Source organism: Trichechus manatus, unplaced genomic scaffold, assembly GCF_000243295.1.
Source record: "Trichechus manatus latirostris isolate Lorelei unplaced genomic scaffold, TriManLat1.0 scaffold00035, whole genome shotgun sequence".
Taxonomy (NCBI): Eukaryota; Metazoa; Chordata; class Mammalia; order Sirenia; family Trichechidae; genus Trichechus; species Trichechus manatus.
In genome coordinates, this window is record NW_004443971.1 from 3,043,317 (window position 1) to 3,060,459 (window position 17,143).

The following is a 17,143-nucleotide window of genomic DNA, read 5'->3' on the forward strand; positions in this document are numbered from 1 at the left end:
AGCTCCAAAATACATAAAACAAACTTTAACAGAATTGAAAAGAGAAATAGATAACTCCACAATAATAGTACGAGACTTTAAAACACCGCTTTCAATGAAGGACAGAACAACTACAAAGAAACTCAACAAAGATAAACAAGACCTAAACAACACAATCAACCAACTTGATCTCAGACATATGCAGAACACTCTACACAACAACACCACAGTATACATTCTTTTCCGGTGACATGGATCATTCTCCAGAATAGACTATATGTTAGGCCACAAAGCAAACCTCAATAAATTCAAAAACACTGAAATAATACAAAGCCTCTTCTCTGGTCACAACAGTATAATATTAAAAATCAATAAGACGAAGAACAAGGAAAAAAAAAAGAAACTGAATAACACCTGCTTAAAAAGTACTGACTAATGAGAAGACATAAAAAAATTTCCTAAAATCAAACAAGAATGAAAACTCAACATACCAAAACCTATAGGACACAGCAAAAGCAGTGCTCAGAGGTCAATTTATAGCAATGAATGCACACATCAAAAAAGAAGAAAGAGCCAAAATCAACACCTTAACCATACAAAGGACCTCTGGTGGCACAGTGGTGAAAGTGATTGACTGCTAACCAAAAAGTCGGTGGTTTGAAACCACCAGCAGCCCCGTGGGAGAAAAGATGTGGCAGTCAGCTTCTATAGGGATTTATAGCCTCAGAAACCCTATAGGGTCGCTATGAGTCAGAAATCAACTCGATGGCAGTTGGAAACCCTACAACTACAACTAGAAAAAGAGCAGGAAAAAAGCCCCAGTCACCAGAAAAAGGAAATAACAAAGATTAGACAATATTGAAACAGAAAAACAGTAGAAAGAATCAACAAGACTAGAAGTAGGTTCTTTGAAAGAATTAATAAAATTGACAAACCACTGACTAAATTTGCAAAGGAAAAGAAGAAGATGCAAATAACACAAATAAGAAATGAGGTGTGTGATGTTACTACAAAACCAATTGAAATAAAAAGGATCATAACAGAGTAATATGAAGAACTGTTGCTGTTGTTAGGTGCCGTCTAATCAGTTCTGACTCATAGCGACCCTATCTATGTACAACAGAATTAAACACAGCCTGATCCTGTGCCATCCTCGTGATCATTATTATGCTTGAGCCCATTGTTGCAGCCACTGTGTAAATCCATCTCATTGAGAGTCTTCCTCATTTTTGCTGACGCTTTACCAAGTAGGTGTCCTTCTTCAGAGATTGGTCCCTCCTGACAACATATCTAAAGTATATGAGATGAAGTCTCGCTATCCTTGCTTCTAAGGAGCATTCTGGCTGTACTTCTTCCCAGACAGATTTTTTGGTTCTTCTGGCAGTCCATGGTATATTCAATATTCTTTGCCAACACTATAATTCAAAGGCATCAATTCTTCAGTCTTCTTTATTCATTGCCCAGCTTTTACATGCATATGAGGCAACTGATAACACCATGGCTTGGGTCAGGAGCACCTTAGTCTACAAGTTGACATCTTTGCTTTTCAACACTTTAAGGAGGTTTTTTGCAGTAGATCTGCCCAATGCGACGCATCGTTTGATTTCTTGACTGCTGTTTCCACGGGTGTTGATTGTGGATCCAAGTAAAACGAAATCCTTGACAACTTCAACCTTTTCTCTGTTTATCATGATGTTGCTTATTGGTCCATTTGTGAGGATTTTTGTTTTCTTTATGTTGAGGTGCAATCCATACTCAAGGCTGTAGTCTTTGATCTTCATCAGTAAGTGCTTCAAGTCCTCTTCGCTTTCAGTAAGCAAGGTGGTGTCATCTGCATATCATATGTTGTTAATAATGAGTATTCCTCCAAGGCTTATGCAGCGTTCTTCTTCACATAGTCCAGCTTCCCAGATTATTTCCTCAGCATACAGACTGAATAAGTATTGTGAAAGAATACAACCCTGGCACACACTTTTTCTGATTTTAAACCATGGAGTATCCCCTTGTTCTTTTCAAAAGACTATCTCTTGGTGTATGTATAGGTTCTGCATGAGCACAATTAAGTGTTCTGGAATTCTCATTCTTTGCAATGTTATCCATAATTTGGTATGATCCACACAGTTGAATGCCTTTACATGGTCAATAAAACATTTACTGAATTTCTGGCAGTTCCCTGTCGACGTACTGCTGCAACCACTTTTGAATGATCTTCAGCAAAATTTTACTTGTGTCTACTCTAACAAATTTGAAAACCTAGAAGAAATGGACAAATTTCTAGAAACAAACTACCTAGCTAAACTAACAGAAACTGAGGTAGAAAATTTGAATAGCTCCATAACAAAACAAGAAATTGAAGAGGACATTAAAAAACTCCCCTCCACCCGTTCCCCCCCACACTGTCTTAGTCATCTAGCGCTGCTATAATAGAAATACCACAATTGGATGGCTTTAACAAAGACAAACTTATTTCTTCACAGTAAGGCAGGCTGAAAGTCCAAATTCAGGGCGTCAGCTCCAGGGGAAGTCTTTCTCTCTCTGTTGGTCTTCTCATCAACGTTTGCCCAGACTGGGAGCTTCTCTGTGCAGGGACCCCGGTCCAAAGGACGCACTCTGATCCTGGCACTGCTTTCTTGATGGTAGGAGGTCCCCAACTCTCTGCTTGCTTCCCTTTCCTTTTATCTCTTAAGAGATAAAAGGTGGTGCTGGCCACACCCCAGGGAAACTCCCTTTACATTGGGTCAGGGATGTGACCTGGATAAGGGTGGTATTACAATCCTATCTTAATCCTCTTTAACATAAAATTACAATTACAAAATGGAGGCCAACTACACAATTCTGGGAATCATGGCCTAGCCAAATTGATACACACATTTTTTGGGGGACATAATTCAAACCATGACACCCACTCAGAAAAAAAAAAAAAAAAGCCCTGGCCCAGATGGTTTCACTGGAGAATTCTACCAAACATTCAGAGAATAGCTAACACCAATTCTACTTAAATATTCCAGAACACAGAAAAGGATGGCATACACTCGAATTCATTCTATGAAACAAACATAGCCCTGATAACAAAGCCAGGCACAGACACCACTAAAAAAGAAAATTATAGACCAAATATCCCTCATCATTACAGACATAAAAATTCTCAACAAAATCCTAGGCAATAGAATCCAGCAATATATCAAAAAATAATACATCATGACCAAGTGGTACTCATACCAGGGATGCAAGGATAGTTTAACATTAGAAATCAATCAACATAATCCATTACATTGAAAAAAAATCAAAGAAAAGAATCACATGATTATATTAATCAATACAGAAACGGCATTTGATATAATCCAACAAGCATTCCTGATAAAAATATCAGCAAAATAGAAATAGAAGGGAAATTCCTCAACATAATTAAGGGCATATATACAAAACCAACTGCCAATATTATTCTTAACAAAGAGAGACTGAAAGCCTTCCTCTTGAAAATGGGAACCAGAGAAGCATGCCCTCTATCAACACTCTTATTCAATATTTACTGGAAGTTCTAGCCAGAGCAATAAGACAAGAAAGGGAAATAAAAGGCATCCAAATTGGTAAGGATGAAGTAAAACTAACCCTCTTTGCAGATGATATGATCCTATACATAGAAAATCCCAGAGATCCCATAAGATAGCTACTGGAACTGATAGAAGGATTCAGTAAAGTGGCAAGGTATAAGATAAACATACAGAAATCGGTCGGATTCCTCCACACTAACAAAGAGAACAAAATCAAGAAAACAATACCATTTACAACAGCCCACAAAAAGATAAAATTCTTAGGAATAAACCTAACCAGGGATGTAAAAGACCTATACAAAGAAAACTACAAAACACTACTTCAAGAAACCAAGAGACCTACGTAAATGGAAAAACATACCATTCTCTTGGATAGGAAGACTTAACATTGTGAAAATGTCAATGCTACCCAAAGTGATCTATAGCTATAATGCAGTCACAATCAAAATTCTATCAACATTCTTTAACGAGATGGAAAAACTAATTACCAACCTTATAAGGAAAGGAAAGAGGCCCCAGATAAGCAAAGCACTGCTGTATAAGAAGAACAAAGTACGAGGCCTCACAATTCCCAATCTCAGAATCTCCCAGACAGCCATGGTAGTCAAAACAGCCCAGTACTGGTACAACAACAGATACGGAGACCAATGGAACAGAACTGAGAACCCAGAAGTAAATCCATCCACCTATGGATAGTTGATGTTTAACAAAGGGCCAAAGTCCATTAAATGGGGAAGAGATGGTGCTGGTAAAACTGGATATTCATTTGCATAAAAATGAAACAGTACCAATACCTCACACCATACACAAAAGTTAACCCAATATGGAACAAATATTTACATGTAAAACCTAAAACCATAAAGATCAAGGTAGAAAACATAGGGACAAACCTAGGGATCCTAATTTATGGCATAAATAGACTACCAAACATACCTAAACAGCAGAAACAGCAGAAGATAAACTAGATGACTAGGAACTCCTAAAAATTAAACACTTAAGCACATCAAAATACTTCCCCAAAAGAGTAAAAAGAGAACCTACAGACTGGAGAAAAAATTGGCAATGTCATATCTGGCAAGGGGCTAATCTTTAAAATTTATAGAAAACTTCAACACCTCAGCAACAAAAAGACTAACAGTTCACTTAAAAAAAATGGGCAAAAGACATGAATAGACACTTCACCAAAGGAGACATTCAGGCAGCTAGCAAGCACATGAAAAGATGCTCATGATCATTAACCATCAGAGAGATGCAAATCAAAACAACGAGATATCACCTCACCCAAGCAATAATAGCAATGATTGAAGAAACAGAAAACAACAAATGCTGGTGAGGTGTAGGGAGGTTGTAACTCTCATACACTGCTAGTGGGAACATAAACCGGTACAACTACTGTGGAAAATGGTATGGCGCTTCCTTAAAAAGTTAGAAATAGAAATACTATACAATCCAGCAATCCCACTTCTAGGAACATATCCTAGAGAAATAAGAGCCATCACACAAATAGATACATGCACACACAAGTTCACTGCAGCATTATTAACAATAGCAAAAAAGATGGAAACTACCTAAGTACCCATCAACAGATGAATGGATAAACAAACTGGTACTTACACACAATGGAATACTATGCAACATTAAAGAACAACAACAAATCCATGAAACACCTCATAACATGGATGAATCTGGAGGATATTATGTTGAGTGAAATAAGTCAATCACAAAAGGGCAAATATTGTAAGAGATCACTACTATAAAAAGTTAAGAAAAGGTTTACATACAGAAAGAAATTATTTGTTGGTTACCAGGTATGTGAGGGGTAGGGAGGGAAAATCTCTAACTAAATAATAGACACATATTAACTTGGGTGAAGGGAAAGACAATATACAATATGAGGGAAGTACAACATCACCAAGGCAAAGGAAGACACTGAGAAGTACACAAGAGTAAAAGGCAACAACCGTAAATACTATTAGATACACAATCCTACAATAACAGTAATAACAAACAATAATTTACAAGTGGATGTATAGGTAGATATTTAAGGTGAACAGGTGTGCAATGGTGTATGGGAGTACACACAAAATGATATATAGGTTTGGCAGAGGATATTTCTACATACGCATTTGTATGTGTTGCAAATATATCCACGTATAGAGTAGAACACACAGGGCACACAATTATGAAAACTTCTTAGTCATAACCAAACACCCTGAGGGATTGAGTCACTGGTCTTGAGGGTTTAGGACCATAGTCTCAGGGTACATCTAGGGCAATTGGCACAATACAGGCCATAAAGACAATGTTCTACATCCTACTTTGGTGAGTAGTGACCGGGGTCTTAAAAGCTTGTGACCGGCCATCTAATGGACCACACGAACCACAGCCTCCATTAGCCTGAGACCAGAAGAACTAGATGGTGCCTGGTAATCACTACTGACAGCTATAAGCAGGACCACAGTAGAAGGTTGTAGATAGAGTGGGATAAAAATGTAGAACAAAATTCAAATTCAAAAAAAGACCAGATTTTGCGTCATGTCTGGGGGTCTTAAAAGCTAGCGAGCTGCCATCTAAGATGCATCAATTGGTCCCAATCCACCTGGAGCACAGAAGAATGAAGAACACCAAAGACACAAGGAAAATATTACCCCAAGAGACAAAAGGGGCCACATAAACCAGAGACTCCATCAGCCTGAGACCAGAAGAACTAGATGGTGCCTGGCTACCACCCAGGACCGCCCTGACATGGAACACAACAGAGAGTCCCTGATGGAGCAGGAGAAAAGCGGGGTGCAGAACTCAAATTCTAGTAAAAAGACCAGACTTAATAGTCTGACTGAGACTGGAGGGACCCCAGAAGACATGGCCACCGGACTCTCTGTTAACCTAGAACTGAAACCATTCCCGAAACCAACTCTTCAGACAAAGATTAGACTGGACTATGGGACGTAAGGTGATACTCACGAGGAGCATGCTTCTTACTTCAAGTAAATACATGAGACTAAATGGGCAGCTCCTGTCTGGAGGCGAGATGAGAAGGTAGAAAGGGACAGGAGCTGGTTGAATAGACACGGGGTATCTGGGGTGGAAAGGAAGAATGTGCTGTCACATTATAGGGATAGCGACTAGGGTCACACAACAATGTGTGTATAAATGTTTGTATGAGAAACTAACTTGAGCTGTAAACTTTCACATAAAGCACAATAAAAAAAACAAAAAAAAAGACAAGACTTAACTGGTCTGATAGAGATTGGTGGAACTCCCAAGACTAAGGTCCTGAGACATCCTGTAAAATTATAACCAGAGAAGAATTGAAACAGTGGTCAAAGATCTATGCTAAAGGAAAATTTTCCCAGAAGACTTTAATAGGCAAGTTCTACCAAACGGTCAAAGAACAGATAATCCCCATCTCCCAGAAATTTCCACCCAAACTGGAACTGAACCCACTCCCGGGGATCACCTTTCAGCCAAACATTAGACAGGCCCATGAAGTGAACAGTAACAACCATGAGGAATGTGCACCTCAGAACCATCAACCACATGACACCAAAAGGGCAGCACTGGCCAAAAACAAAGTTCAGAGGGCAAGAAGGGGCAGGAAAGATGGGCGAATGGAAACAGGAACTCAAGGAGGAATTTGGTAGAGTGCTGTCACATTGAGGGGATTGCAACTAATATCATGAAACAAAATGTGTATAAATTGTTGAATGGGAAAATAAAACAAAATGTGCATAAATTGTTGAACGGGAAACTAATTTTCTCTGTAAATTTCCACCCAAACCACAACGAAATGTTCAAAAAAAAAAAAAAAAAAAAAGAAATGAGCAACAGCAAAAATTGGCAAAAATAAAAATATATTAGAAAAAATGTTTCATTCATTTAAACAAAAGTTTTCTTTTTAGAAACAAAAATAAACTTTCGCAAGTATGATAAATTAAGAAAATAAGATAAAATAACAACAGGAAATACTATATACAAGATTTAAAAATCTTTGGTGATTATATAGCAATATATGTGGAAACCGAGCTGAAAAAGATAAATTATCCAGAAAATATAATTTATCTAAATTTCTCCTAGAAGAAGTAGAAAGCCTGTAAAATTCTAACTAGAGAAGAACTGAAACAGTGGTCAAAGATCTATGCTAAAGGAAAAATTTCCCAGAAGACTTTAATAGGCAAGTTCTACCAAATGGTCAAAGAACAGATAATCCCCATCTCCCAGAAACTGTTTCAGAGGGTAGGAAAATACCAGAAGCTTCTCACTCTTCTCATGACACTAGCATAACCCTAACATCAAAAAGCCAATACAAGAAAAGAAAAACAGAAGCTAATCTTTCTTCTACCTAATGCTTTAACCAACCAGTTGCTGTCGAGTGGATTCTAACTCATGACAACCACATGTGTGTCAGAGTAGAACTGTGCTCCATAGTATTTTCAACGGCTGATTTTTTAGTAACTCGCCCTTTCTTCCAAGAAAGACTTGACCTGACAACCTTTCAGTCAGCAGCCAAGTGCTTAATCGTTTACATCATCCAGGGATTCCCAATCCACTGCTTTAAAAATTCTAAATTAAAGAGTAGCCAATAGAATACAGGAGCTGTTAAAAGAACACTCTTAATTGAGTAATATTTATCCCAGAAGTAGAAGGATGATTTGGTATCTGAAAAATTAGAAAATTCATGTAATTCGTAACATTAAACACTAAAGAAAAATCTTATGATCATGTAATATATTCCAATAAAGCATTAGACAAAATTGTACATCCATCCATAATAAAAGCCCCTAAGGAAACCCTGGTGGCGTAGTGGTTAAGTGCTATGGCTACCAACCAAAAGGTCGGCAGTTCAAATCCACCAGGTGCTCCTTGGAAACTCTATGGGGCAGTTCTACTCTCTCCTACTGGGTTGCTATGAGTTGGAATCGACTTGACAGCAATGGGGTTTTTTTTAAGGTACAATGGTCAAGTGCTTGGCTGCTAACTGAAAGGTCTGGGGTTCAAACTCACCAGCCGCTCCACAGGAGCAAGATGTGGCAGTCTGCTTTCATACAGACTACAGCCTGGGAAACCCTATGGGGGCGGTTCTACTCTGTCCTCTAAGGCACTATGAGTTGGAATCGACTTGACAGCAATGGGTTTTGGTTTTAGCAGACAAGGAAGAGAAGGAAACTTCTTTAAGTTGATAAGGAGGGGTACGTCAAAAACACAGAGCAAGCATTCCGACTAGCTTCAAGAAAGATCTATTTCCTCTATCATTCAAAACTGTACTGAAGGACCCAGTCAATACAATAAGACAATTAAATGCAATAAGAGTCAACAATTGCTGGCAAAAAAAAAAACCTGTCATTTTTTTTGGATGATATGATCATCAACCTAGAAAAGTCAAAAGAAACAACTGACAAATTACTAGAGCTAACAAAAGATTTACACAAGGTAGTCAAATGCAAAATGATCAAATCAGAACAAAATCAATACCTTTCCTATACAACAGCAATAATCCAAAAAGAAGTATTCAAGACTTCTAAGAAGAAATAATAAAACATTATCTAAGAACATAAAGGAAGATTTAAAATGAGTGGGAACTGTTCTGGGAAGACTCAGCATCACAGACATATTAACTCTATCCAAATTAAGCTACAATTCAATGCAAATCCAATAAATTCCAATAAAAACACCAAAGAGAGTTTCAGGGAACTTCACCAATTCTATGATTCATATGGAAGAGTCAACATGCAAAAAGTCAACGCAATTCTGAAAAAGAACAAAAAGTGGTGGAGGGCTTTCCCTATCAAGAATCAAAAGAGACTATAAAAGTCTAGTATTTAAAATAGAAATTACCAAATAGATCAGTGGAACAGAACAGAGAGCCCCAAGATGAACCCATATATATATATAAATATCTACTGGATATTAAAGCTGATCTTTCAAGTCAGTGGGAAAAGGGTGGACTATTCAAGAAAATAATTTTAAAACGGAAAAACCATTCTTACCCTGCAGATCATACAAAAACAGGTGGTGTGCCAGATTTGGTCCATGGGCCATTGTTTGCCAACTCTTGCTCTATTCCATTTTTAGTATCTTCCCTAGAGAAACATTTACATATTATATAAGGAGGCATGAACAAGGATCTTCACCACAGTTGCCTTTACAAAAGAAAAAAAAAAAAAATCAAGGCAACCTAAATTTTCAACCAGTTACCATGGAGTCAATTCTGACTCAAAGTGACTCCTGGGTGATGCCAAATATATATTAGCAACAAGGAGATATGAAGTGAATGGGTAATCTAAGTGGGTGGGGTTTATCCAGGAAGGTTCTCCTTCATCTTCTAGTCTGAAATCAAGGAAGTTTAGAATGGATAATGTGTAACTACATTTGACTCTTGTCTTAGTTACCTAGTGTTGCCGTAACAAAAATAAATAAATAAATAAGAATGGGTGGCTTTAAGGAGTAGGAATCTTTTTAGGTGCTGTCAAGTCAGTTCCGACTCATAGTGACCCTATGTACAACAGAACTGCCCAGTCCTGTACCCTCCTCACAATTGTTGCTATGTTTGAGCTCACTGTTGGAGCCACTGTGTCAGTTCATCTTGTTGAGGGTCTTCCTCTTTTTCTTCTTTCAAGACTGATTTGTTTCTTCTGCTGGCAATCCATGGTATGTTCAAGATTCTTCACCAACACCATAATTCAAAGGCATCAACTCTTCTTCAGTCTTCCTTATTCATTGTTCAGCTTTCCCATGCATATGAGGGGATTAAAAATATCATGGCTTGGGTCAGGTGCCCCTTAGTCTTCAAAGTGACATCTTTGCTTTTTAACATTTTAAAGAGGTCTTTTGCAACAGATTTTCTCAACGCAGTAAGTCATTTGGTTTCTTGACTGCTGCTTCCATTTGGGTGTTGATTGTGGATCCACAGAAAATGAAATCCTTGACAACTTCATTCTTTTGTTTGTTTATCATGATGTTGCTTATTGGTCCAGTTGTGAGGATTTTTGTTTTCTTTATGTTGAGGTGTAATCCATACGAAGGCTGTAGTCTTTGATCTTCATCAGTAAGTACTTCGAGTCCTTTTCTCTGTCAGCAAGGAAGGCTGTGTTGTCTGCATATTGCATGTTGTTAATAATGAGTCTTCCTCCAATCCTGATGCCTCATTCTTCTTCATATAGTCCAGCTTCTTGGATTATTTGCTTAGCATACAGATTGAATAAGTATCGTGAAAGGATACAACCCTGACACACACCTTCCTTGACTTTAAACCACGCAGTATCCCCTTGTTCTGTTCCAATGACTGTCTCTTGGTGTATGCATAGGTTCCTCATAAGCACAATTAAGTGTTCTGGAATTCCCGTTCTTCACAATGTTATTCATAATTTGTTATGATCCACATAGTTGAATGCCTTTGCATAGTCAATAAAACACAGGTAAACATCTTTCTGGTACTCTCTGCTTTCAGCCAAAATCCATCTGACATCAGCAATGATATTCTGTGTTCCACATCTTCTTCTGGAGGTTAGGAGTTCAAATTTAGGATGTCAGGAGGGATAGGCTCTCTCTATCTCTTTGGGCTCTAGGGAAAGATGATTGTTTCTCTCAGTTTCTGTAGCTCCAGGTATTTCTTGGCCTTCCTTGGCTGCTTGTAGGTTTATCTTCATCTGACATCTGTCTTCCCTGTGTATGTGTCTCTCTGTTTTCCCTTTCATAACAGACCACTCAGAAGGGATTAGGTTTAGGCCTCACCCTACTCTAGTATGTCCTCATTAACATAATGAAAGAAACTTCCAACAGGGTCATATTTACAGGTATAGGTATTAAGACTTCAACATAACTTTTTGGAGACAAAATTCAATCCATAACAACTCCTTCTTCTAATTTAAGTGTGTGTCCCTAAACAAATTACTTACCTTCCCAACCTCCAATTTCCTCATCTGTAAAAGTGGAGGTAATGGCACCTACTCTGCAGGGTTATTGCAACAGTTAAATAAAATAGAAAACTTTAAAGACCCTTGTACAGTATATGGTACAGTTTCTTCTTTGACAAAGCATGGCAGCTGCAACAGACCCATAATAGTTTGCTTCTGAGAGTGACAACTTTAACCTTCAATCTCTTAACATAAACCAAGCACCCAAGGCCAGCGAAGTGAAACTTCCTGAGGGTCAGTCCATCCTACTGTCCTCTCTCAAGAGCCTTTAATTAGACAAGCTGTGTGTATTCACTATAGGAAAAGTTGAAAATACAGATAAGCAAAAACAAGAAAGTACCTATTACAAATAATCCCACCAGTGAGAATTAACCTCCATTAACATTTCAGTGGAGTCCCTGAGTGGTGCAAATGATTAACATGTTCAGCTGTTAACCAAAAGGTTGGCGTTAGAGTCTACCCAGAGTTGCCTCAAGAAAGGCCTGGCAATCTACTTCTGAATAAACAGCCACTGAAAACCCTATGGAGCGCCATTCTACTCTGACACACACAGGGTCACCATGAGTCAGAATCAACTCAACAGCAACTGTTTTATTTATTTATTTTTAACATTTCAGTGTATAAACTTTCATACACTTTTCTGTGTTTGTACATATTTTTAAATAAAAATAAGTTATTATTATATTTTATCTCTTATTCTTTATTCTTCATTTTTACCTAATATGTCAGGAACATATTTCCTCACAATAAAATTACTTCAGAATTGTCACTTCCAATAGTTGCACCATCAACCTAATAGATGTCTGTCACCTAGTCTTTTATACTCTTTTCTGCCATCCCTCAAGGGATGGACAGTAGCCATTCAAGCATTTACTCCAGCCCACTGTCCAGGTTGACACCAGCAAGACCTAATTTAAATTGTGCATTTCAGTACATGTTGGTAATTATAAGAAGTACACTGATACCAACCCAGCTCATCACAAACAAGGCCAGCAGCTGTGGGATATGCTTTTTTAAGCAGAGTTTATTTCTAGGTCTTGGGAGGGATGTGAGATATTTTAGAAGAATTTTATTTTGGAAGTCCTGTACATCTCTGTCTTCTCAGAGCTTTAAAAAATGAGTATATACATCACATATAAACACACATATGCCATACACATACAGACAAAGCCAATATACCTACATAAACACACATGATAAAAATACATGGCACTGAGTATATAATAAATATTATTTTGGGAAGAAGGAAATGTGCCATTTCATCCTTCCATCAATAACAGAAAATCTGACAACTCAAGCTCCACCACCACCACTGTGGGCAATGTCAGTCTTCTGGGAGGAAAAAGAGACCCAGTTTTGGAAACGCACGTCCAAGGCTTCAACATGAACGTAACAACGTTTTTGCTTTTTCCTAAGTTCACCGGTGGAAAGCTGCTAGGCACTCGACTGTGACAACAGTAACCATCACAGAAGCAGAAGCAGAAACCAGTGACACCCAGGTAATAAATGTAATCACACACACCATCCAGAGAAGCCCGTTTCAAGCATTTATAGTCAAACCATGGCTCTCATCCTTGCCAGAGTACTCTTTCCTGAGATTACAATTTCCCAAGGTGAGAGTTTGTGCTCTGCACTTAGCAGAGAGAACAGACAAGAGGGTGCACAGTACCATCAAATGATGAGCGAGCGACATCTGCCTTGCGCCAGCCTAAACAGAAAGGTAGCAGAAGCCCAAGAGCTGGCCAGGCTGAAGGGCTCGTCAGTCCGTGAGTAACTGAAAATCAACTCTGTTTCAAAACCTTCACTCTGTCAGATAGTGGACTCTGTTACAGAAAGTTAAAAGAACCTTTGAAAATGCATTTGCCATACTGAACATATTTGAACTGAAAGGTGGAATTATTTTCAGAATTCTACCTCTTAAATGAGAAAAATTAAGGCTCAAGCTTCAGATTCCCACAGAGAAGAAAATGTATAACCAGTGAATTGTATAGTGTGTTTCCTGCGTCGTTAATGAGCCTTAGGAGTGGGAGACAATGGAGGGGGGCACCAACAGGTGGTAATCCACCAAGGAACGCACTGTTCCTAACGACATGCGTTGCTTTTTGCAGACCCAGAGGCCTGGGTGAGTGCTAAAAGCTGGGAAAACAGGCTAATTTGATATGCGGGATTAATATGTTAGTTTAATGCTCTCCTGTTTGGTTAAGTGGTTTGCATTTCTATATTTCTAGGCTTGGTATTCAAATTCCTTTATATCTTGACCACTTGGCCCCTCTAAGAATCCCTGGGTAGTACAAACAGTTAAGTCCTCAACTACTAATAGAAAGGATAGCAGTTCAAACCCACCCATAGGTGCCACTAGAGAAAGGCCTGGCACTCTACTTCCTAAAGGCCATAGCCTTGAAAATTCTAACTATAGTTCTCCTTTGTCGTCGTGGCAGGAAACAGTTTGTATGAGATTAATACCCTTCATGGCCCTTGGGACATGGTATCCCACCCACTTTGTATGCCTCTGGAGTTCTTTGGGAGGATACCTTTCCCACTGAAAGTATTTGCTGCCCTCCAGTGGGGACTTGAGTGACGGCGAAAGGTGAAAGAAACGTTAGTTGAAACAAAATACCTCGGGTATGACGATTGCAAGTAAGGTAGTGCAACCAGGAAGCGTGACTGGGTCAAAATTCTGTCTCTTTTGGCTTTTGTACCCCTAGATAAGCCTTGTAAGCACATTTATGGTTTCCTATTTGGAACCCTGGTGGTGCAGCATTAAGAGCTCAGCCGCTAACCAGAAGACCAGGTACTAACCCAAATGTAGGCAGTTCAAATCCACCAACCATTCCTTGGAAACCCTATAGGGCAGTTCTACTCTGTCCTATAGTGTCGCGATGAGTCAGAATTGACTCAATGGCAAAGGGTTTTGTTTGGTTAGGTGTGACAGCTAGGGAGCCCTAGCAGGCTTGGTTGTGTGTGTGTCACATTTGGAAAACCAGAGGTTCCCTGTGTAACCTAATGGAAGGCGCCTCACCATATTTTCAGCAACCAAGGTTCACTGAAAAAGACAGTCGCCCACCAATCAACAGGCTTGAGAACACCAAACGTTCAGGGGTAACCATGTAGTCCCAGATAATACTTCTCAAAATCCATCTATTACTACCCCAAAATTTAAACACACTCCATGGCGCAACATACTTCCATTGATGAAAACACATGGCATCAAAAAAAAAAAAAAAAAAAATTCAAAGCAGAAATAATAGGGTCTTGAAAGGGTTAAAGCAAGCAAGGTTTATTAAGGGCTTAAAGAACAATTCCAACCAGAATGGCCCACCAAAATGAAACCACGGAGTCCAAGGAGGGAGTTCCAAGGGCAAATAGTTATAGGCCAAAACCAGGAAGTTATATGACAATATTTTGATTGGTTCTTAGAGAGGTAAAGGGATGGGAGGCGGGACATTTTAAAGCAGGGGCTTGTATACTACTGGCTACATAAGTAGAGGTGGGATACACAGATTGGTTTAAGCTGTAATTAGAGAGGTAGTGCTTATTCAAAAATTGCATACAATGGTTACAAGATTATCACAAGATGTTTACAATATATAATATCTTCTGGAACAAGTTGTAAAAATATCTTGAAGCAAACGTTTCCTGAGAACATCTTGCACAAAAGGGAGCGGTGGTTATTTGTGTCAAGACCCTCTCTAGGGTACATTCTTTTCACATCTTGGTTTGACCACAGAGAAAAACATTTCCTTAGTTTCCTCTGGTTGCTAGCCAGAGTAGCATTTTAAAGATCATAAGTTAACAAAGCAGGGCTCCTTCTTTTTAGTTCAGCCATTTTACTTTGGTCAAAAGCCTTAGTTTATCTCTTGCATAACTCTGACACACATGGAGCGCCAGGAGTTATAATTGACTTGATGGTGATGGGTTTGGTTGGCCTCTATAACCTCTCTTCCCCCATTCTACCAAGTAGCAGCACCCCTTTGTCATGTCAGCCTCCTCACCTGAGCACGGCATGCTCATTCCTGACCACAGGGCTATGCGTACGCCGCTCTCCTGGCTTGGAATGCCCGTCCTCTCCCTGTTGACCTGTCCAAATCCTACTCTTAACTCTTTAGGGTCCTACTTAAGCCCCAGCTCTTCAAATAAACCATCCCCAAATGCTTAGTTCACAATGACTGCCACCCCTCATGAGTAGCAACTGCCTTTAGAACTCATTCCGGTCACTCAGAACATAATGCCTTACACTGGTCCTCAACTGGTTTGCACATATCCTGCCTCTCCAACTAGACCATAAGCTCCTGGGGGACAGGAGATGATGACTCACCACTCTTTTCTCTCACTGTTAGCACTCTGACATGGAGACATAACTATTCTTCAGCCTCTCCTTACCTGATCTCTTGATAGCATCAGCACTATCAACTACTCCCTCCTTGAAATACCCTCTTCTCTTGGTTTCTATAAAATCACCTTCTAGATTTTCCTCCCACTTCTCGGCCCCTCCTTCTCCACCCATTAATGTTGGTGTTCCCCAGGCTCAGTCCCAGACTCTCTTTTCTTACCTCTCTGCACTCCCTCTCTGTTACTGTTATTGCTGTGTGTCACTGACTTGATTCTGACTCACAGTGACTCTATAGGTGAGAGTAGAACTGCCCCATAGGGTTTTCTTGGCTGTAATCTTTTTGGGACCAGATTGCCAGGTCTTTTCACCAGCGGAACCACTGGTGGGTGTGAACCGCCAATCTTTCAGTTAGCAGCTGAGTGCTTAACCTTTGAGCCACCAGAGCTCCTTACTTTCTCTAGAAGATCTCAAGCATGACCATGGCTCCAAAATATCACCTACATGCTCCCAAATTTCTATCTATAGCCTGGATCTTTTTTCTGAGCACTGCCCGGAGAGGTTAGTCAAGTCAATCAAGACTTCATTTTTCATATAGATCACTTAGCTATTCATAGAGGAAAGTTTGCATTCTGTGGTTTTATTGACTGTTAAATCCAAAGGAGCCATCTCAAAGATGATTTTCCTTATAGAAGGTCAGGCAAGATACTACCATTCATGGAAGAAACTGACTAATCATGGACTCTTGAGCTGCACACTGATAAACCAGTAGACTATTTGTACTAAAACACAGGGGGAGGATGCAAAATAATAAATTAGAAGGGAGGAACCATATCTTATACAATTTAGCATTCTCCTAGTCACTATGAGCTAGAATCAACTTAATGGCAACCAACAACAACAGGCTGATTATGCCTAAATGGGTGCAGTCTAGAAGGTTTCAGGCAGAGGGGCTCCAGTCTGGGGAAAATAGCTTATCGACAGAAAGCACTTTATTTGTTGAAAAGAATCAAAGCAGTGGAGGGACAGAAGATGTGAGCCATTGTCAAACAACACAACTTTTCTCAGGCAATTTTACTGTATATTTCCTCAAAGAAGTTAGTTGGGACTGTGACCACTGACCCCTAGTGAAAAGAGCTTTCTAGTCAGGCCAAATGGCATGTACGTCTTGCCAACTGGTGAGTTAGGCTCCCACAGAACTAAGTAAGCATAGGTTGGATCATGTCGAGCATTTTGCAGTCATTCTTTTAAAATGATTGAACTCTCCAACTCATTGGATTTATCTACCTATATCTTCAAAAATCAAACCAATCAATACTGCCGATAAACTGAAGGGACATGAACGCAGAGGCATGGTCTTTGGGTTCTTCTTG

General features: G+C 39.3%; 1 protein-coding gene across 3 annotated transcripts in view; it reads right to left on the minus strand.

The window, feature by feature from the left end:
* HHAT (hedgehog acyltransferase) overlaps positions 1–17,143 on the minus strand; it is a 635,839-nt gene that overhangs the window by 122,075 nt on the left and 496,621 nt on the right. The gene's annotated exons all lie outside the window — the stretch shown is intronic.